The sequence below is a fragment of the Anser anser genome (assembly GCF_964211835.1).
Source record: "Anser anser genome assembly, chromosome: 15".
NCBI classification, from domain to species: Eukaryota; Metazoa; Chordata; class Aves; order Anseriformes; family Anatidae; genus Anser; species Anser anser.
Window position 1 is genome coordinate 428642 of NC_139736.1, and position 16878 is coordinate 445519.

At 50.3% G+C, this 16878-nt stretch overlaps 1 long non-coding RNA gene across 6 annotated transcripts in view; it reads left to right on the forward strand.

The window, feature by feature from the left end:
* LOC310881805 overlaps positions 1 to 15651 on the forward strand; it is a 53037-nt gene extending 37386 nt beyond the window's left edge. For 4 of the 6 annotated variants that reach the window (XR_014572611.1, XR_014572612.1, XR_014572614.1 and 1 more), the window contains one exon: positions 4404 to 7419. This is a non-coding gene — a long non-coding RNA (uncharacterized lncRNA). Of the gene's footprint in view, positions 1 to 4403; positions 7420 to 7473; positions 7678 to 8938 lie in introns of those variants that run through there. The other 2 variants (XR_014572613.1, XR_014572615.1) reach the window with 2 other exon arrangements.
* The last annotated feature ends 1227 nt before the right edge of the window (positions 15652 to 16878 follow it).

Sequence of the window (16878 nt, forward strand, 5' to 3'; positions counted from 1 at the left end):
TTGATTTCAAAGAGCAGGCTAGGATGTGGCACAATTGAACGGCACGCAAAAGCACAGAGGTTTCCCTGCTTGCTGGGCTGATGACCGCTGCTGTCCCAGGATGAGTTTTGGCTTCATAGGTGGGCAGATGGAGGGTGAGGCTGCAACCAGGCGTGGTCTGCAGGCTGTGGACACATGCTCACTGACACCAAAGGATGCTCCTTTCACTCTTGATGGCCTGACTTCCAACTTTTTGTTTCCCTCCCTTTGTTTTGTAAATTTTTGCTTTCTGTTTGTAAGGGCTCACACTTTCCATCTGGAAGCTCACCATGTCTTTGAACATGATTTTCCAGAAATGTGTGTGCATGACCTTCATGTGGGCCCTAACACAGAGCATTAGGGATGGGCAGCAGTCAGCAGGAGCAGGAGTCTGGAACAGTCTTCCTGTCCTCGCTACCACATCAATTCTCCATTTTTTAATTGCATCTGGGAAAAATATAGCTCTTCTGCCTTCCTGACCTATCCCACCGATGTATCTCTGACTCAGTTCTTCCCAAGGGGTGTCTGTCTGTGAGAAGAGATGCTTTAACTGATTCATTACACAGGACTCTTGCACTATTTCCTCCAGTATTATATACGTACTTCCACTGCTGACCTGCATTATTTAGCTCTATAGAACATCTTGGGCAGCCACCAGCAAGGGCAGGCACTCTCCAGAAGAGCAGTCCGACACGATGTTACTGCTGGAGCTCGGTGGGGTTTTCAGCGTGCTTCAGCTCCATCCATCTGGCTGACTCCGGAGGGTGCGGGTCGCTGTCCTTACTCCGGGGAGCTGCCTCACACCTGACTCGGTTCTTGCCCTCTGCTGTGCTTCGCCTTGCAGCGTGCTGCCAGTGGCCCCTTTACGCTGGCCTGGCCTCGCCCGGAGGACCGGAGTGCAACCTGAGGGGCATTCTCTTAAGTCAGACAGGAGCAGCAGTGGGTCTTGCAAGCCGGTGCGGGGATCAGCTTTCAGGGCTTGTTGCAGGCTTGCTGCTAAATTCTAGGGAGAGGAGCAAAAGGCTATAAGAGGATAATATTCTGCTGGTAATTAAGACAAGTTAGTGGCCCTGTAATCAGCCCGAGTAATGGATGTGAGAGTCCCACTGCACTCAGTGCAGGGGAAGGAAAGTGAAAGCCTGCTGAGGGCATTGGGTGGGAGACGGATCCTGTCTCGACTGAGCAGGATGATGTGAGCAGCAAAGATGAGAAATACAGAGGTAAAAAAGAATGAAATCTGGTTTTGGGTTTCTTTCCTGAGAGATGGGGATCAGCCAGATAATGAGGCAGCAAGTTCTGAGGGCAAAGGAAGAGCTCAGGACATGGTTAGCTGCTCATTAGCGACTAGAGACATGTTAGCTCTCAACACAGTTGGTAACTCTTTGGTCTGGCCAAGTCTTTGAATGTCCCTGGAAGGAGGGCTTGCACACTGCGCCCAGCTGCAGCTGCTTCCAGCAGCGCCGGCTGCTCACGAGCAGGCAGAACAGCAGCTCTGACGCTGCTGTGCTAAAGGCTTGAGAAATTAATTTTGCCTGTCAGAGATTCAGGTGTAAGTGCGTGAACTGAGGTTCAGCAAGGTAAGCTGACCCACCTGGCTGCTCTCCAGGTCCAGGAAAGCTGCTCACAACAGGGAAGGGAAGACCAGTAGTACCTGCCTGTGTAAACTGGTATTGTCCTCCACATAAAACATGCCCTTAATTAATAGCTAGGGTGAACCTAAGCCACTATCTCTGTTATCAATTTGTGGATGTGGTTGGATTGTCTGTCTCCCAGGACAGTAATATCCCTTCATCTTATTGCAAATTGCTCGCAGCATCCTTCTATTACACAGCCTTAATGCTTGAAAAATAGAGATTTAATACTCCACCATATCAGACTAAGTGAGGTCAAAGCAATTCATATTCACGATCCCACAGAGCTCCCTGATAGTGTTTCCTCTGAGAAATATGTATGCGGAGGAAACAAACTAGGGAAGACCTGCCCTCTGCCTCACGCTGTCCTATGCCAACAAGCACTGCAGCAGCCACCCTGTGGCTGAAACCTTTGGATACTTTTCCTGGACAGACAGCAGGCAGCTCTGGGTGCTCCCAGAGGACAGGGAGTAGTCGTGGGCCCTGTGGCGAAGCTCTGCCAGCCACGCCAGCGCTCCTCTCTTCACCTTCCTGGCCCAGCAGCTCCTGAATTACAGTGGCAGCTTCCCAAGTGTTGTCATTCTGCAGTGGTTTGCTAGATCAGAGTGGTACCAGCACGTGTGTTTTGTGTGTGATGTTATCATAGTGCACTGTGCATGTTTCCAAGGTGGTAACTCTTCCCCAGGTGCTGGATATTTTCTGTGTGTTTAATAAGTGGCTTGCAAGGAAGCTGGGTGCAAGTTTTTTAGGAACTGCAAGTTGTCTGTTGCTTCCTGACCAGAGAGCCTAGGAATAGCACGTCATGTATTTACATGTTTATTTGTGTCCTGAAACGTATGTATTTTTCATAGAGAAATTCATGAGCCTTGAGGATTTCCTCCCCAGCAAGGAAAGATTTGTCTCCAGGGATGATACCTTATATAGCCGGGACACGTTCCTTCTGCATTTGCTTTTATGTGGATGCCAGGACATGGATTTCACCTGCAACTCACGAGGAAATATCTAAGCACGTAAAATAAATGGGAGGTTTAAGTTTGGAGGGATTTATGTGCAGAAATTAAAACATAGGTTAGGAGAAATATCCCTTCGCTTTGCACAAAAACAATGTAACAGATGTAATTCTCCTGTTGTGAGCTGAATAGACCTGGAGCTACCTCCTTCCCCAAACTGCAAGAAAACAGTGGGCTGATAAGCGGCCTTGCTGGCCATATCTCACTGTTACGAGGATCTTGCCTGGAGGCTTAGTTGCAAGAAACAGCCTTTGATGGCACAAAACAGGGTGGTCTGTGAAACGTGTGGAGGCTTTTTATGACCGTTCAGGCCATACAGAAAGACTTGACACAGAGAAAGTAGGATTTGGGAATTTCAGAAATAATGAGACTTTGTAATAGAGCTGGAGGACTGCCATGAAAAGAAGGGACCTGAACATCTGTCAGGAAGGTGCCAGACAGGCAGCATGGCTCTCTCCACTGTGTCCACAAAGGAGCGGGTCCTATTGGGAAGCATCAGTGCTGCCATGCCAGAGCAAGCAGCTTTTCTGCTGGCTTATGCACGGACAGTGCTCAGCAGCAGCACTGTCAGAAAAAAAAAAAAAAGGCAGTGATTGTAAAAAAGGATTTTATTTATTTCCAATTTTGCAGAATTCTTAAATTGGAACCACTGGACTAAAATTAACTGGCTTATTTCATTTGTGAGGTCTATGAAAATACCTTAATTACGGAAGGAGAGGTGGCTACAGAGAGCAACTGAGGTTTTCCCTGCTGGGAGCATTCTGCTGGTGGCAGCAGGTTACACCAGCATGATTGCAAGTGGCACCTATGCAGCAAGCGTTTCCAGTAAGGGAACTGTCAGGAATGTGTGGTGTCTTCTGTAGCACCATGACACATTGACGAGCTCTGATGGATGGCTAATTGCTCAGGGTAGTCTGACATAATGGAGCAGTTCCGAGAGCACCTCAGCTACAGAGGTCAGCAGTGACTCAGAAGGCATAATTTTTCATAGCGTGCTCCTTGTATCCTAGAACTCCTCCTGTAATGGACTAGCAAATTACCACACTATTTAAAAGGTAACAATTTATAACATTTTGATAACTGCATGCTCCTGAGGCTATATTATCTGTGCCTGTGGAGAGAATGAATGAGATAGCTGCCCTTCCTACAACATGGATGCTTGCACGTAGAAATACAAACGTGTGTGCCTCTCTGCCATCCCAACACCTTCCCTCCAGCACAGATCAGAGGTTGATCAGGCAGGATCCTGCAAAAGACCTTTCCCTCTTTGGCACAGCTGTCTCTCTTCCATTCCTGCTCCTTTCAGTATATGTCTGGTTTGGGGAAAAGGGTAAGGTTCCAGTGCCTACCTAGTCTTACCATATTCTAGCGCAACTCCCCGGAGTTCATGTGGGCTATACTCATCTAGGTGCATTTGGCAGCTCTCCTGTATGCACTGTCTCACATCAAAAGATAATTTAATTCCCAAGAGGTGTCAAGGTAGCTGCTCCCATAGGGAAACTGGAATCATGACAAAGCGGCAGGGCTCATTGAACCATAGGGACCCTATTTACAAAGCCCCAGAGCCAGCAAGCAAATTTTTTTAAGATCTTTTCTTAGCTGTTGTTGGGAGCACACCTTGGGGCTCCAGCCCATGCACAGCTGCCGTGGTGTCTGTGTGCTGACTGCAAATGCACTGTGACCACCATGCACGCATCAAGATGTCCCATTCACCATATTTTATGTATACGCTGCCCTTCTACAGCTGCTGCTCATCACCGATGTCTCCTTTGCTGCATGGGAAGCATCACTCTTCATTTCTTGTCCAGAAGAATCTGAAGAACTGAGTGCCTGAAGAATTTGCATGGAATCATTCATCCCTCTCAAGTAAATAAAATCTCACCCCCAGGTCATGGCAGCAGGTCAGCTCTTTCTGCACAAATTGGGCCCTGTGCAATTTCCTTCACCGAAGCCTTTGCCTTCAGCAGAACTGCCAGGCTCTGTACCCTAGGAGGAAGGGAAGCAGCAGGATCAGAGCCCACTGGTGTGACGTCCAGGCAACTGGGAAGTTGCCCTGTCACACAGTGGTAATTAGCGGAGCACAGGGCCAAGCACATCTAGCCACACAAAGGCAGCAGTGCTTGGAGTGTGTGATGGGATGCCCGTTTGTTGGCTCCAGGCAGCGCAAGGGCTTTGTTACCCCGTGCAGAGCTGCCTGGGAGTTACGGGGCAAGGGACTGAAGTCCCAGGAAGCAAAGAAAATCGGATGATAACGCTGGACTTGAAGGACATCTTCTGGAGATGTTGATGCCGCAAAACATGCAAGCCTACAGCAATTCATCCTTTCCGAGAGCAGATGTGTGTTTGCCTGCTAGATGTGCTTAACTACATGCATGCAGGTAAAACCATGCATCTGTGTTTGACTAGACAATTTGTAATAAACGTGTGTGAGTGTACGTGCTTGATAGCAAAGTGTTCCTGCATTAGTACCACAACAACACTTTTTATTAACTGTCTGCTTTCCCTCTGGAGTGATGTAATTCTGCTCAATGCAGTAGAGATGGGTCCAATTAATCGGATGGATAAAAGTGGTTAATGCACCTTGGAGAAGCGTAATTTAATTGAAATGGTTATTACGTGCTGCTCCAATGTAAAGAATATGAGAACCAGCACAAATGACTCTGTTATGAACACGACTTTTAATTGCTGTATGGTTCTGTGATTTAAGTCTTTCTCTGGATGCGCTTTTGTTTCCCAGAGATTTCAGTTGGGATGCTGATTGCAATGACACGCTGGGGACGAGCAAGGCACATTCCAGCGAGTTGGGGCTGTCAATCCTGTTTGTGCTGATTCTCGGATGGAACTAGAATTGCTGATTTGCCTTTGAAATCTGCAGAGATTGGCTCTGTGCTGTGCCAAGAACTCCTCAGAAGCAGCGTTCTTGGCTGGTGGCATGAGCCCACACCCTGCCTCCTTGCTGACTGCTGATTCCCTGATTCCCCCTTTGACTGAGGTGTGCTTTCCAGCAGTTATGCCCACTGGGGCAAAAGCTGTTCTCTGCTGTGCTGTTTGCCTTGCAGGTTGGCATTGCCTTTCACACCACGTCTCTGATGATTCAAACATAATCTGTAGGACAGTGCTCCTTCACTCACTGTGTGCAAACTGTGTTATAGCAACACAAGCAGTTAGGCTGTGCTGAGTTGAACATACACTAGAGGCAGTTGTCTGTTACTCTCCCATAGGTTGTGGTTGCCATGAGATTAAAGCTGATGACATTGGTAGTAATAACCAAACTCCTGTACATCCCCTTACCATAGTACAAATTGTGTGCAGGAATGTTCACCCGTGGAGCTAGTAAGCAACAACTGGATGAGAGATGGAAAATCAAGCCTGTCTAACCTGCAAAGAACATAGCAAGCCGAAGAAGGGGAACTTTCTTCCCCACAAACTGTGAAATGCTCCCAGTTCACAAGTCCCTTGTGGTGTCTTTTACAGCCCCTCAGATTTTGCTGCAGCACATGAATGGTGCTTACACAGATGGTGAAGATATGTTTTTGTGAAGGCATAGAAAATGTCTATGTGTAGACAAGATATCAGGCTGTCATCAGCACAAACGTACTGTGCATTGTCTTCCTGTTTTTCCAGGCTCCCAGACAAATGCCACTACAACCAACAATTTTCCTGTCTTTTTTTCCTTGCCCCTCTTTTCCAGCAGGAACAGAATGCACCACTGGGTATAGAACTAATAAAATTGTGATTTTGGATTTATTGAGGAGAATCAGGGGAATATTTTCTGTTGGATTTAGCGAATGCCCACTGAGCTCTCTGCATTCCCCCTTCCCTGTGCCCAGGGGCTGGGGAGGAGCTCAGCAGCGCCCTGTGCAGCCACCTGCTCCCCAGCTCCACTGCGTCAAGTCCTGGGCAAAGGTGGGGAAAGCAATGCGTGTGTGGGACAGCCCTCACTTTCCTTTCTCTGCTGCCTGGGATGGAGTCCCATACAGGGATAAAAACTAGCACCAACTGCTGCAGGCTGAGCCTGGGTCATAGTAGGAGCAGGCAGCCAGTACGGGGAACCGCTGTCCAATGGCTTTGTCTTTCCGTTTTGTCCTCCCACGTGGAGCAAAGAAGAGGTAAATGTATTTGCTGGAGCCATAGAAGTGAGACTGGACTGCCTGTCCCTGGGGCTGAGTGTGCAGGGTGGGTTTGTCTAGCAATGATAGCTGTGTGATAGGCTTTACCTGGTTGTCTGGCTGGCCCATTTATTTGGAACAAAACATATTGAGAAATGTCTCTGTGTCAGCAGTGCTGTGATAAGCAAATATCCCTGAACAAAGAACTCGAGGAAATTTTTGTATGGGCCAGATGTTTATCCGAAGCAACGTAGAAATGTAGACCGAGGAGGTAGACTGTGAAATGGAAAGCCCCAGACAGTAAATGAGTATGAGAGGTGTGTCTATAAAACATGGTTAGTGTTCGACACAGGGGACAGGGAAATTTGGGACAGGGAGGCAGAGCAAGCGGTGAGGAGGCAGAAGCGGGCATCCCAGGCTGCTGTAAAGCAGAGGCAGCGAGCAGACTGAAGGAATGGGAAAGCTGATGGGGTAGAAGTAGATAGTTCCCAGGGTTTGGAGAGCAATGGGTAGGGAACGTGTGCTGGGAAGGTGGGTGCTGGGGAGGGTGCAGGGGCCCTGTGCCTGCCTGCCTGAGGAGCAGTTGGGTGCCTTGGCTGGGCAGCAGCAGGGGTATTTCTCAGCATTTCTGCTCCAGGTCAACCTCTCTGGTGCCTCCCCAGGTTTGCAGGATGTTCCCACAGAGGCGCCTTTTCCTTTCTGCAGAGCAGGTCCTGCAGTGCTGCCCTGCGAGGTGCAGCTGTCATCATCCCACTGGCTCTGCAGGGTGTCTCCAGAGAAGGCAAAAGAGCTCAAATTCCTGTTGGAGACAATTTCTCTCTTGGAATGGGGAACCAACACTGCCTTCAGGTTGATGGGACAAAGAAGCTCAGGAAACAAAGACAAAATCCAGGACAGGAAACCTAGCTGGTCAGTGTATGGGCTGCTTGAACCCCGGGAGCAGGGAGCAGAGCTGGGCCAGGCCCGTGCCAGCAGCAGCCTCCCCTCACTGTCCCAGCAGTGAAGGCTCACCTGTGTCCTTGCACCTGCCTGCCCTGCATAGCCAGTGCCAGAGTTGGGGTCCCCAGCACGCCAGAGAGCGCGGGGAAGCTCCTGCACACCACCGAGCCATGTGCCTGGTCACAATCCTCCTGGCTCCCTGGGCGGAGCAGTGCTCTCGCAGGTACACCCACCGGCTGGCTCAGGCACAGGAGGCAGCAGCTTGCCTTGTCCTGCTGTATGCTGGGGTCTGCTCTGTTCCAAAGGGAGCTAAAACATGCCATTGCAGGTTTTCCCTGTAGGAAAGTTATATAATTTTCTATAGAATTGTTTTATTCACTAGAGTAGAACACCCATTTTAGAGAGAGAAGAGAAATTCATTTTTTCTGCATCGGGGCAGGCAGAGGTAAGAGGCAGCAGGCGAGCATACAGGTGACCAGGCTGATGCAGCTGCCCCCTGGGACGCAGGTGCATCAGCAGAGCTGCTGGGAATCTTGCATGTTGCCTGGTGTGCTTATATCTTGTGCTTTTAGGCTGTGTTTAGGAGCACTACATTTGTTCACAGATCTGAAAGGAAACAATAGGTGCTCCTTTAAAATAAAAATGCCATTCATGGGTTCTGCACTACTTACTCTATTTGAACTCATTTTAAAAAGTGGCCTTTAAGCATTTAGTTCACTCACTCTGAAGTTAGATAAAGTTCTCTCAAATAAATCTCATTTTAGCTGTTGCTTTAAATTAAGAAAATTTTACACCTTCAGGGCTGCTAACCAGTGGCCACATCTTGCAGAGATTCCTGAGTTGTTCAGTGGAAGCGTGATGTGCTGATCTGTGAATTTCAGCCACCAGCTCTGAGCTTAGCTGTGAGATGAACCCTGACATCCTGGTGTGTTTGCTTTGTTATTCAAACTCAGATCCATCTTCCATGGGAAGGTGATTTGCTTTGGCCATGTGAGAATTGTTTTGCATTATCTCCTAACTACATACAGATCTTCCCACAGAGCTTTAATTGATTTCACTTTAATCACTTTAATTGATTTCAAATTGTTAAAAAATCATAATCAATAGTGGAGCTGTGGTCCTTATAAACATGATCTAGGCAAGCAGGTAATGCTTTTGCTACTGAATCCAGAAACATCAAGGCTTTGCAAGAACTGTTTCTTAATTGTTTCTTCTATATTGTTTCTTAAAGATGGAGTTGTACATTGCTGAAGAGACAGAGGACATAGCTCATCTGTTCCTGTACCTAAAAAGTGACAAACATGACATATGTAGAGCCAGTGCTTTCAAAGTGCCATGAGACTTGGTCAAAAGGACTGAACTTGGAAAGGTACTCGGGAGAGGAACCTGCCACAGCTGAAATCAAATCAGAAACATGGGATTTATCTAAGCAGAAGGTGGAGAGGCTCCAGCTCGAGACAGTTGCAGACCTCAAGGCCAGGGCACTTCAGAATCCTGCTCCAGGATGCTCACCCCATGAGCTTGCTGGGTACCTCTGGAATCTCCTGATCATCATCCCAAGGGCTTGTTTCTTGTCCTTTGGCAGCACAGTAGAGGCAAGAAACTCTGATTTCATCAGCTCTGATTCAGGGTCCCCTCTCTGACTCTTAGGATGCTCGGGGCAGCCCTTTCCCTTGGCCAGCCTCCCAGCTGTTGACATTATCCTCTTTGCTGGGCTGATGTAATTATGCCCACATCTGTTGATGAACGCACAGTGATGATCAGTGAAGAAAGAACATGCTGAGATACATGAACACCCATTATCACCCAGCATGGGGGGGCAGGACCAGGCAGAAGGAGAAGGAGGCTGCTGCTCCTGGGAAAGAAGAGGAAGGGCTCCCCTTGTCCATATGTCACAGTGGCACGTGTGCTCCAGCACTAATGCTGCCACTTGCAAACAGGCTCTGCCCACACAAGGCAGGAGTAATAAGTAACAGGTAACGACCTAAGGAGAAGGTTGCACCAGCAGGGTACTTCTGCTCTTACATTTCAGATTTGTGCATTGCGAATGATTCAGTACAGAGGGGAGAGGGAAGGACAGAGATGTGCCCAGCAATGGTGTATCTGAAATGGTCCCTGGCTTTGTATTTGTGCCCCCTCTCCTGCCACTCCCAGTCTGGCATGTTCTCTGAGAAAGGACCTGTGCAAAGGAATTATGGAAGACACAGCCCATAAATAACAAAGCCCAGGGTGTCCTGCATGGATTTAAGCACAAAATGGAAAAAGTCAGTGTGGGCTTACCATTTGCCTTGACAGTCTCTGTTCTGCACCTTGAATTTCATAAGCCATTTTTTTCCTCACTAGTACTGATGTACAACAGAGGCAGAACGAGCAGGCTCCTTGGGATCACAGACAGCTCTCAAAGCAGCATCTATGCCATGCATAATCAAAACCCAGCTCTTGTTATTTATTCACCACAAAGAAAAAAGACTTCTGAACCACTGTGAGGAAAAAAGCATGTGCATGCCTGCGTGTTCGTGCCTGTACGTGCGTGACTGCATGCAACCACCTGTGCGTGCACAGGAGCTGGGAGCCACCTGCAGCCGTAGTCCCTGTGCTGCCCAGCAGAGCCCTCGTGTACATCTCCAAACACGCGTGGAGCCCCCAGCACTGACGGGGAGCCCAGGCAGCTCCGGGAGCTGTGGCTTACTCTCCTCTGTGCAGCCTCGGCTCCAGCCCGAGGAGCTGGTTATTAATTTAAGTTCATTTGAAATGTGCACAGAAGTAGTCTGCCCAGAGCCCAGGCACCCTGCCAGGTGGTGCCTGTTAGGGGACAGCCGAGCACGGTGCAGGCTCTGCCCCTCCATGACGTGCTGGGGCTGAGGCTCTAGGGCTGCTCGTCCAGGACAGGACACATGAGGGTGTTGGGGGTGGCTGTGCCACCCCCCCTGCTCCTGCTCGGTGCCTGGGGGATGTGGTGGGCTCATCCTCCTCCCTGCTGGGCAGGGCTCCCTCCCAGCGGGCTCCAGAAAGCTGTGGTCTGGGCTGCTCTGTGATGCCACTAACACCTCCTCTGTCCCTGTATTTCCATATTTTTGCTTTTGGCTTAAATTGAAGCTAGGAACTGATGACAGATGTGGAAACTAAGCAAGCCAGCCTGCAAAGACACTGCAGCCCCTGCTGGAGGTTTAACTTCAGTGCAACAGATCTGATCTTCCAAGCCTTTCCTCTAATTGCGCTCTCCACCTGCTGTCCATGGTGGAACAACTTCTGAAGCCACCTTCAGCATAAGAGAAAGCTTTGGGCTCTTTCGTCTTGCTGGTGACAGGAGACTCAAATGCAGCTGGTCCATGGCTGTGGCTGCAGGCTGAGGCTTGCAGATGCTTGGTTTCCTCTTGCCTCTCAAAATCACAGGCTGGGCAGCAGGAGGCCCGTTCTGTGCAGCCCGATTTGTTTCCAGCATTAGGCGAGAGTGAGTGCCAGGCTCCTGGCCGCAGTGACAGCATCGATCGCCGCCCTTGGGACCACGTGCAAATAAAGACAGAGGGGAAGGAGGCAGCTGCAGAGCATGTTTTCATTCTGCTCTCGTGGATGCTGAGGGAGGAAGGCGGGCAGGCTAGACAGTCACAGTGGTGTGGGGTTTGCGGAGGGACACAGCTAATTGTGTCTCCAGGTCTGCCTCTTTCCCAGTGGGCGCCCAGAGCTTTCCTACTGCACTCCCTCTCAACACAAAATCCTTTTAAAACCTGTTTCAGGAGCCCATGCAGGGAAGCTGTAACCTCGGGCAGTGCAAGCCAGCAAGCGTGAAAAATCTCTGGTCCTGCAGCTGGGGGAGGCATCACGAGGCTGTCTGGGGCTGGGGCAGGAGAAACACGGCTGTGGCTCCTCCAGACCTGCCAGCAAAGGGTGCAGGGCAGCAGCGATGCTCCTCTGAGTACACTTGTGAACTGAGCTGATTTAATAAACAACAGGAGTGTTTTCCCAGACCACATGCTGAGCTGTATTCAAAATACATTTGTACGAACATCAATTTTTAATGCAATTTATGCCAAATGTTGTTGCAAAAGGCAGCCGTTAACATGACATTAATTCAATCACTGGAAATACAGTACGTGCTGCTAAATGAAAACATGTTATTAGTCAATTAAATTAACTAGATGTAACTCTTCCAAATGCAACGTATTATGGTTTGTATATGGTTAATTACGTTGTACAAATTACATGGCAATAAGGGTTAGCACCGGACACACATACAATTAATACATATGCAGAAAAAAAAAAAAAAACTTGCAATTCGCAGTTGAGATCTGTCAAAATTATATAAAATATAAATATCTTGCAAGCTTGAAATAAAGAGGTAGAATTATTCTGGTATTATAAAGGGAACAGGGCAATCTCTATAAGAGCCAGGAAAGTCTTTGCTGTGAGATCACAGCTGTTCATGGTTGCTTTCATAATGAGTTTTAATCTGCTTTAAAAAGACCATTTTAATTTTAAACAGAAATTCTCCTGGCCCTGGTGAAGTCCCTCCCTGTGCAGGAATCTCTCGGTGCCCACACAAGCGATGACTGTGCTACCTCCTCCTTTGTTTGTGTTTTAGGATGAATTTGTGCCCACTTGCAAGGAATTGTGCCAGACTTTGGCACCAAGAACGGGCATTGAGCCTGACAACAGTGAGACACGCCGCAGGCACTACAAACCCACTGCACAGCATATGTGCCACCGTAAACACTGCCGGGGGCGGCGGCAGGCGGGCAGGCTCTGGCTCGGGCTCTTGGCTGTTTACAGCGCCTTGCAGCTCTGGAGCGGCTCGTTCCAGAAGTGCCCCCACGCCGAGGCCCCTGGAAACAGGAGGCTGTTTTCCTGGGGAGGATGTGCTCTCCAGGGGCTTGATGGGCTGGGTGGTCGGGCTGTCCCGGGAGCTGGGGGCTGGCTCCTGGGGGACTGCACGCCCCAGCCTGGCAGCCCAGAGCAGAGCTGGGAGCCCTCAGCCTGGTCGGGGTGCTGGGGTGGCTGCAGCCCTGCGAGAGCACCAGTGAAAACAAGGGCAGAGCAGAGTGAGGCTCTTGGAAAACAGGAACACAGCACAGAGCAGTATGGAATGAGAAAAACACCACTCTAGCTCCTGCCTGATGGCAAGAGTCACCCATAGCTGCTTGAGTATCTCCACTGGTCAGGGAATGGGCCCTGATTTTCTTGGACAGGGCTGGAATAAGCCTCTCGCCCCTTCTCTTCCCCGATGCTCTCCTCTCCTCTCCACCCCTGATCTTCCTCTCCCTAAGTTTGCAGCCTGAACCACAGCAGTCCCTTTGCGGAGGCCGCCAACAGCGGTTAGTCCCATCCCAAATGAGTGTGAACACGCAGCTCGTGGCACTCTGGAAATGTATTTTTATTGCTATTGTTGCAATAACTATCACAGTTTGTGTAAATACAATTCTTTTCTCTGATATTTAGTCCGTAGTCTCAACAGTGCAGCAGGCAGGTGCTCCAAAGGGTGGGAGAGCAGCGGCCGAGCAGGCTGCATGTGGGGTGTGCTCTGCCCGGGCATTGGTGCCTATCGCTGAAACACCCCACTGCTGCTGGGCCGGTGAGGATGGGTAAGTGTAAGTAAGGGGAAGAAAGGAGAAGTAGAGTGATGGGTAAATAAAATATGAGGTGCAACATGTGGCTGTTTCCAGTTTGTAAGAGGTGTGCAGCACTACATGGGAAGGATGGAGCAGTCCTCATTGTCTCTGGGTACCTTTGTGGCAATGAGTCTCCTAAGCAAAACCAGAGGCACTGCACAGAGCAGAGTGGCAGGTGAGACGCTTGGGTGCTCCTGGATGCGATGGGCAGTGTTTCAGTGGTGCCTGTCCCAGACCAGCCCGTGCCAAGAGAGCAGTTCTTGTGTTAGGCAGGCGTGCCGTGGCACAAAGGGGCGGCTGAGGCAGAGGTGTGCGCTCACCCGGGCGGGGTGCGAGAAACCTCCTTGCCCCCAGAAGGGCACATTCACTTCCACGCAAACAGCTCCCACGGGCAGGAGCGCCTGTGGACCTGCAGCCGTGTTGGAAGGAGGTGGCTGGAGGCAGACGATGGGCAGCGCCCTGTGGGCCGTGGCTCCCCACGGCTCCACTGGGCCGGCAGCTGCAGCCCCCCTGCAGGTCCGCACCGCCTCCTGCCAGGCCTGTGCTCCCCCTTGCCCTCCCTGGGGGGCAGAGGCTTTGCTTCAGTATTGGAAGTCTGCTGGCGAGGGGGGGAGATTTAATTTGACATAACCACGGGGCACGGCTGGGGAGCCGAGCCGAGGCAGTGGAGTATGGCTTATTGGTTTCACCGGGAGCAGAGAACGATTTGAGCAACCTCTGTGCTCTCCGGTCCAGACACACACCATCGCACTGTTGACTTAGCAGCAGCCGCTGACAGAGAGAAGTGATAAAGCTCTTTGAGATATTCCTGTCTCATCTGTCTCGTGTAAATCAGAGGAAGGCTGGAGACATCAGAACAGACAAAATGCAAAAGCAATAAAAACCTCCCGACTCTCACTGAAGGCAGAATCTGGTCTGACATGACCACTGGCAACAGAAAGATTTCATACGAGCAGGGAGTTGCTTACTTGAGGAATTGTTGATTATTTAGTGGCTGCTTAAGGGGCTGGGAAAAAAAAATAAAATCAAAGCTCCTGCTGTTTGCAGGTTGATGGAAGGACTGCATGCTGCCCCTCTGTAGCCCTTGTTTACCACCAGCTTTACCTGCTTAGAGTAGTCAGAGAGATTTCTGACTGCTTGCTCAGAAATAAAAGGAGCCCAAGAATCAATCATTTGTTTACATTGTATAACTTGTTGAAAATCAATTGGCTCCACATGTTGCAGATCTGATTGCATTTTGTTAGTGGTCACAGGGAATGGTTTTCCCTTGACATGCCTATATTCGTGGTTTCTTCAATGCATCAGTTGTACCCAGCTTTTAGGATAATTGAGACTGAGCAACAATCCCCTTTATAAATATTAACTCTGATATGCTTGGGAAACTCTGCCTCTCTTGGATGAATTTTTAACTAGCTTTTTAATCTATTGCTTCTTGTTAGAAAAGCAATAACATTTCTTGGTGCTTGTTTGTGTACCTCCAGCTCCCATGGCCCCGCCGGCTTGGCCCGTGGGCACACTTAGGCACTGCTGCATGGGGACGTGTCCCCCTGCCACCAGCAGGGAGGTGGCTACAGGCAGTCGGGGGTGCTCAGCAATCCCCATCCCTGCCGACTGGCTTCTCCTAGAGATGGCTGGAGGCAGGGACAAGTTTCCCTGCAGTTCTTTGGAAACTGCCTTAAGTGATGCATGGGGAAAGCAGAGTCCAGCAGACCGGGAAATCTTTGGGAAGGGGCTGACAAAATTTATAGTCACCTGTTTCTTTGTCCCTTTCCCAAGCCCATTGCAATCTGAGCCTCGTGAGCAGTGTAACCTCAGCATCAAGCATGTGGATAAATTAAAGCTGGCGGAGGGCATGGCCATGGCGTGGCCTTGCTGTGATCAGCAGGGAGATGCCGGGGCTGTTGCATGGCTGCTGATTTTGTTGCCCTGTTGTGCGCGGTTCCTCCTGTTGCGCCTGGCCCCAGCCCAGGCCCAGGCCCCGGCTCTGCCAGCAGGGCCTGTCCTGGCCCCGCACCAGTGCCCCCGGCACAGCTCCCGGGAGGCTCAGCGCCAGTCGCAGCCTCACTGCTCTGTCCTTCTGCCGTCAGTGGCTGATCTGAGGCTGCTTGGCTTTGGTTGCTGCTGCACATTTTCTTTACTCTCGAGTCTGTTCGGCAAGCTCCCCCTTGGGAAACTGCAGGTGTGGGGTAAGAAGTGCTCTGGTCACTGCCTGTATCAGCAGCGTAGCTCTGCCCGCCGCTGGACGTGGCAACAGCCGACTTCTGAGCACATAGTAGGGGGGGTCCAGCTGGCAAAGCCCACTCCATGTGCCTGCTGCTTCCCTGTTCTTGTGCTGCTTTTTCTGCAGAGCATCACAGCCCTTCTGCAACTTCACGTGTCTGTATTTCCGTATCTAACTTCAGCAGACAACTGCACCATGTTGCTCAGTGGTTGGTGATCTTCCTGCACACTGAATGTCAGCTCAGATCTGGGGAAGCACTGCTGGCCCCTTCCCCTGTCTGCCCTTCTCAAGGGACACAGCCCAGCGCATCGCAGCACCCTGACCTGAGCCTGGTGTCAGGGCTTCTGCAGAACCATGGCTGTGGAGGGGACAAGGGCTCGTGCTGCTGCAGGCTTCGATGGGGAAGCTGGAAGTACCACCCCCCCCTTGGAAAAATGTGAAAAACTCTGCTGCAACCATGGGACACCCCCCTCGGAGCCAGTGGAGGGACGTCCGCTGGGAACACAAGCTGCTGGTGGTCGGCGGGAACTGGCCCAGCGCCACAGGCACGGGGTGTTCTGCAGACCTGTGGGCAAAAGGAGAGCAGTGAGAAGCATTCTGGAGCACCCAGCCCTGACCGAGTTTGGGGAGTGTGGGGAGGGCTGTGGTGGGTTTGTGCCTCTCTGGCAGAGGCTGCAGCTGCAGCGCAGCACCAGCACCCATCGGTGTTTGGATAACCACCTGCCTTCGTCTGGTTGCTTCTACAAAGCAGCAGGTCGGGGTCAAACAGCTCTAGCCCGGCTCAATTAAACTGTTTCTTTTCCCGCACAATCAGATGATGCCTTCTTTAATATCGTCTGAAAGTCTGTCAAACTGTGTATTTTCTTGTGAAACCTCTCTACAGAAAGACAAAAGGAATAAGGGATGCTGTTAAAATGAAAGCCCTGCTTTACATTTCAAATACTTTAAAAGATTTTTTTTTCTTAGATCTTTAATAAAAGCTTTTAAAAGAACTTTATTATTATTATTTTTTCATGGTGATTGCTTGCCAAGGGATGAGTCTATGAGGACATGGGGAAGACACTGCAGTCAGAGGTCGCAAAAGTCACTGCCCCAAACTGCTCAACTTTCTGGGCTGGTGCTTGCCTGTTCCAGCCCAGCGGCTGCACGCATGCCTGTGGGGGAGGCCAGAGGAGGAGGCCAGAGGAATTGCCTGGAGAACCGAGGCGCTGCGGCTGCAAACATTTGCCTAATAGGTGCCTCAGGAATGCATCCTGGGAGCTGTGCCTCTTTCCTGAGCGGCAGCTGTTTCTCTCCAGTAACTATGTAAATCCCAGCACATTCCCAAGTTCCCGAGATTTCTTTCAG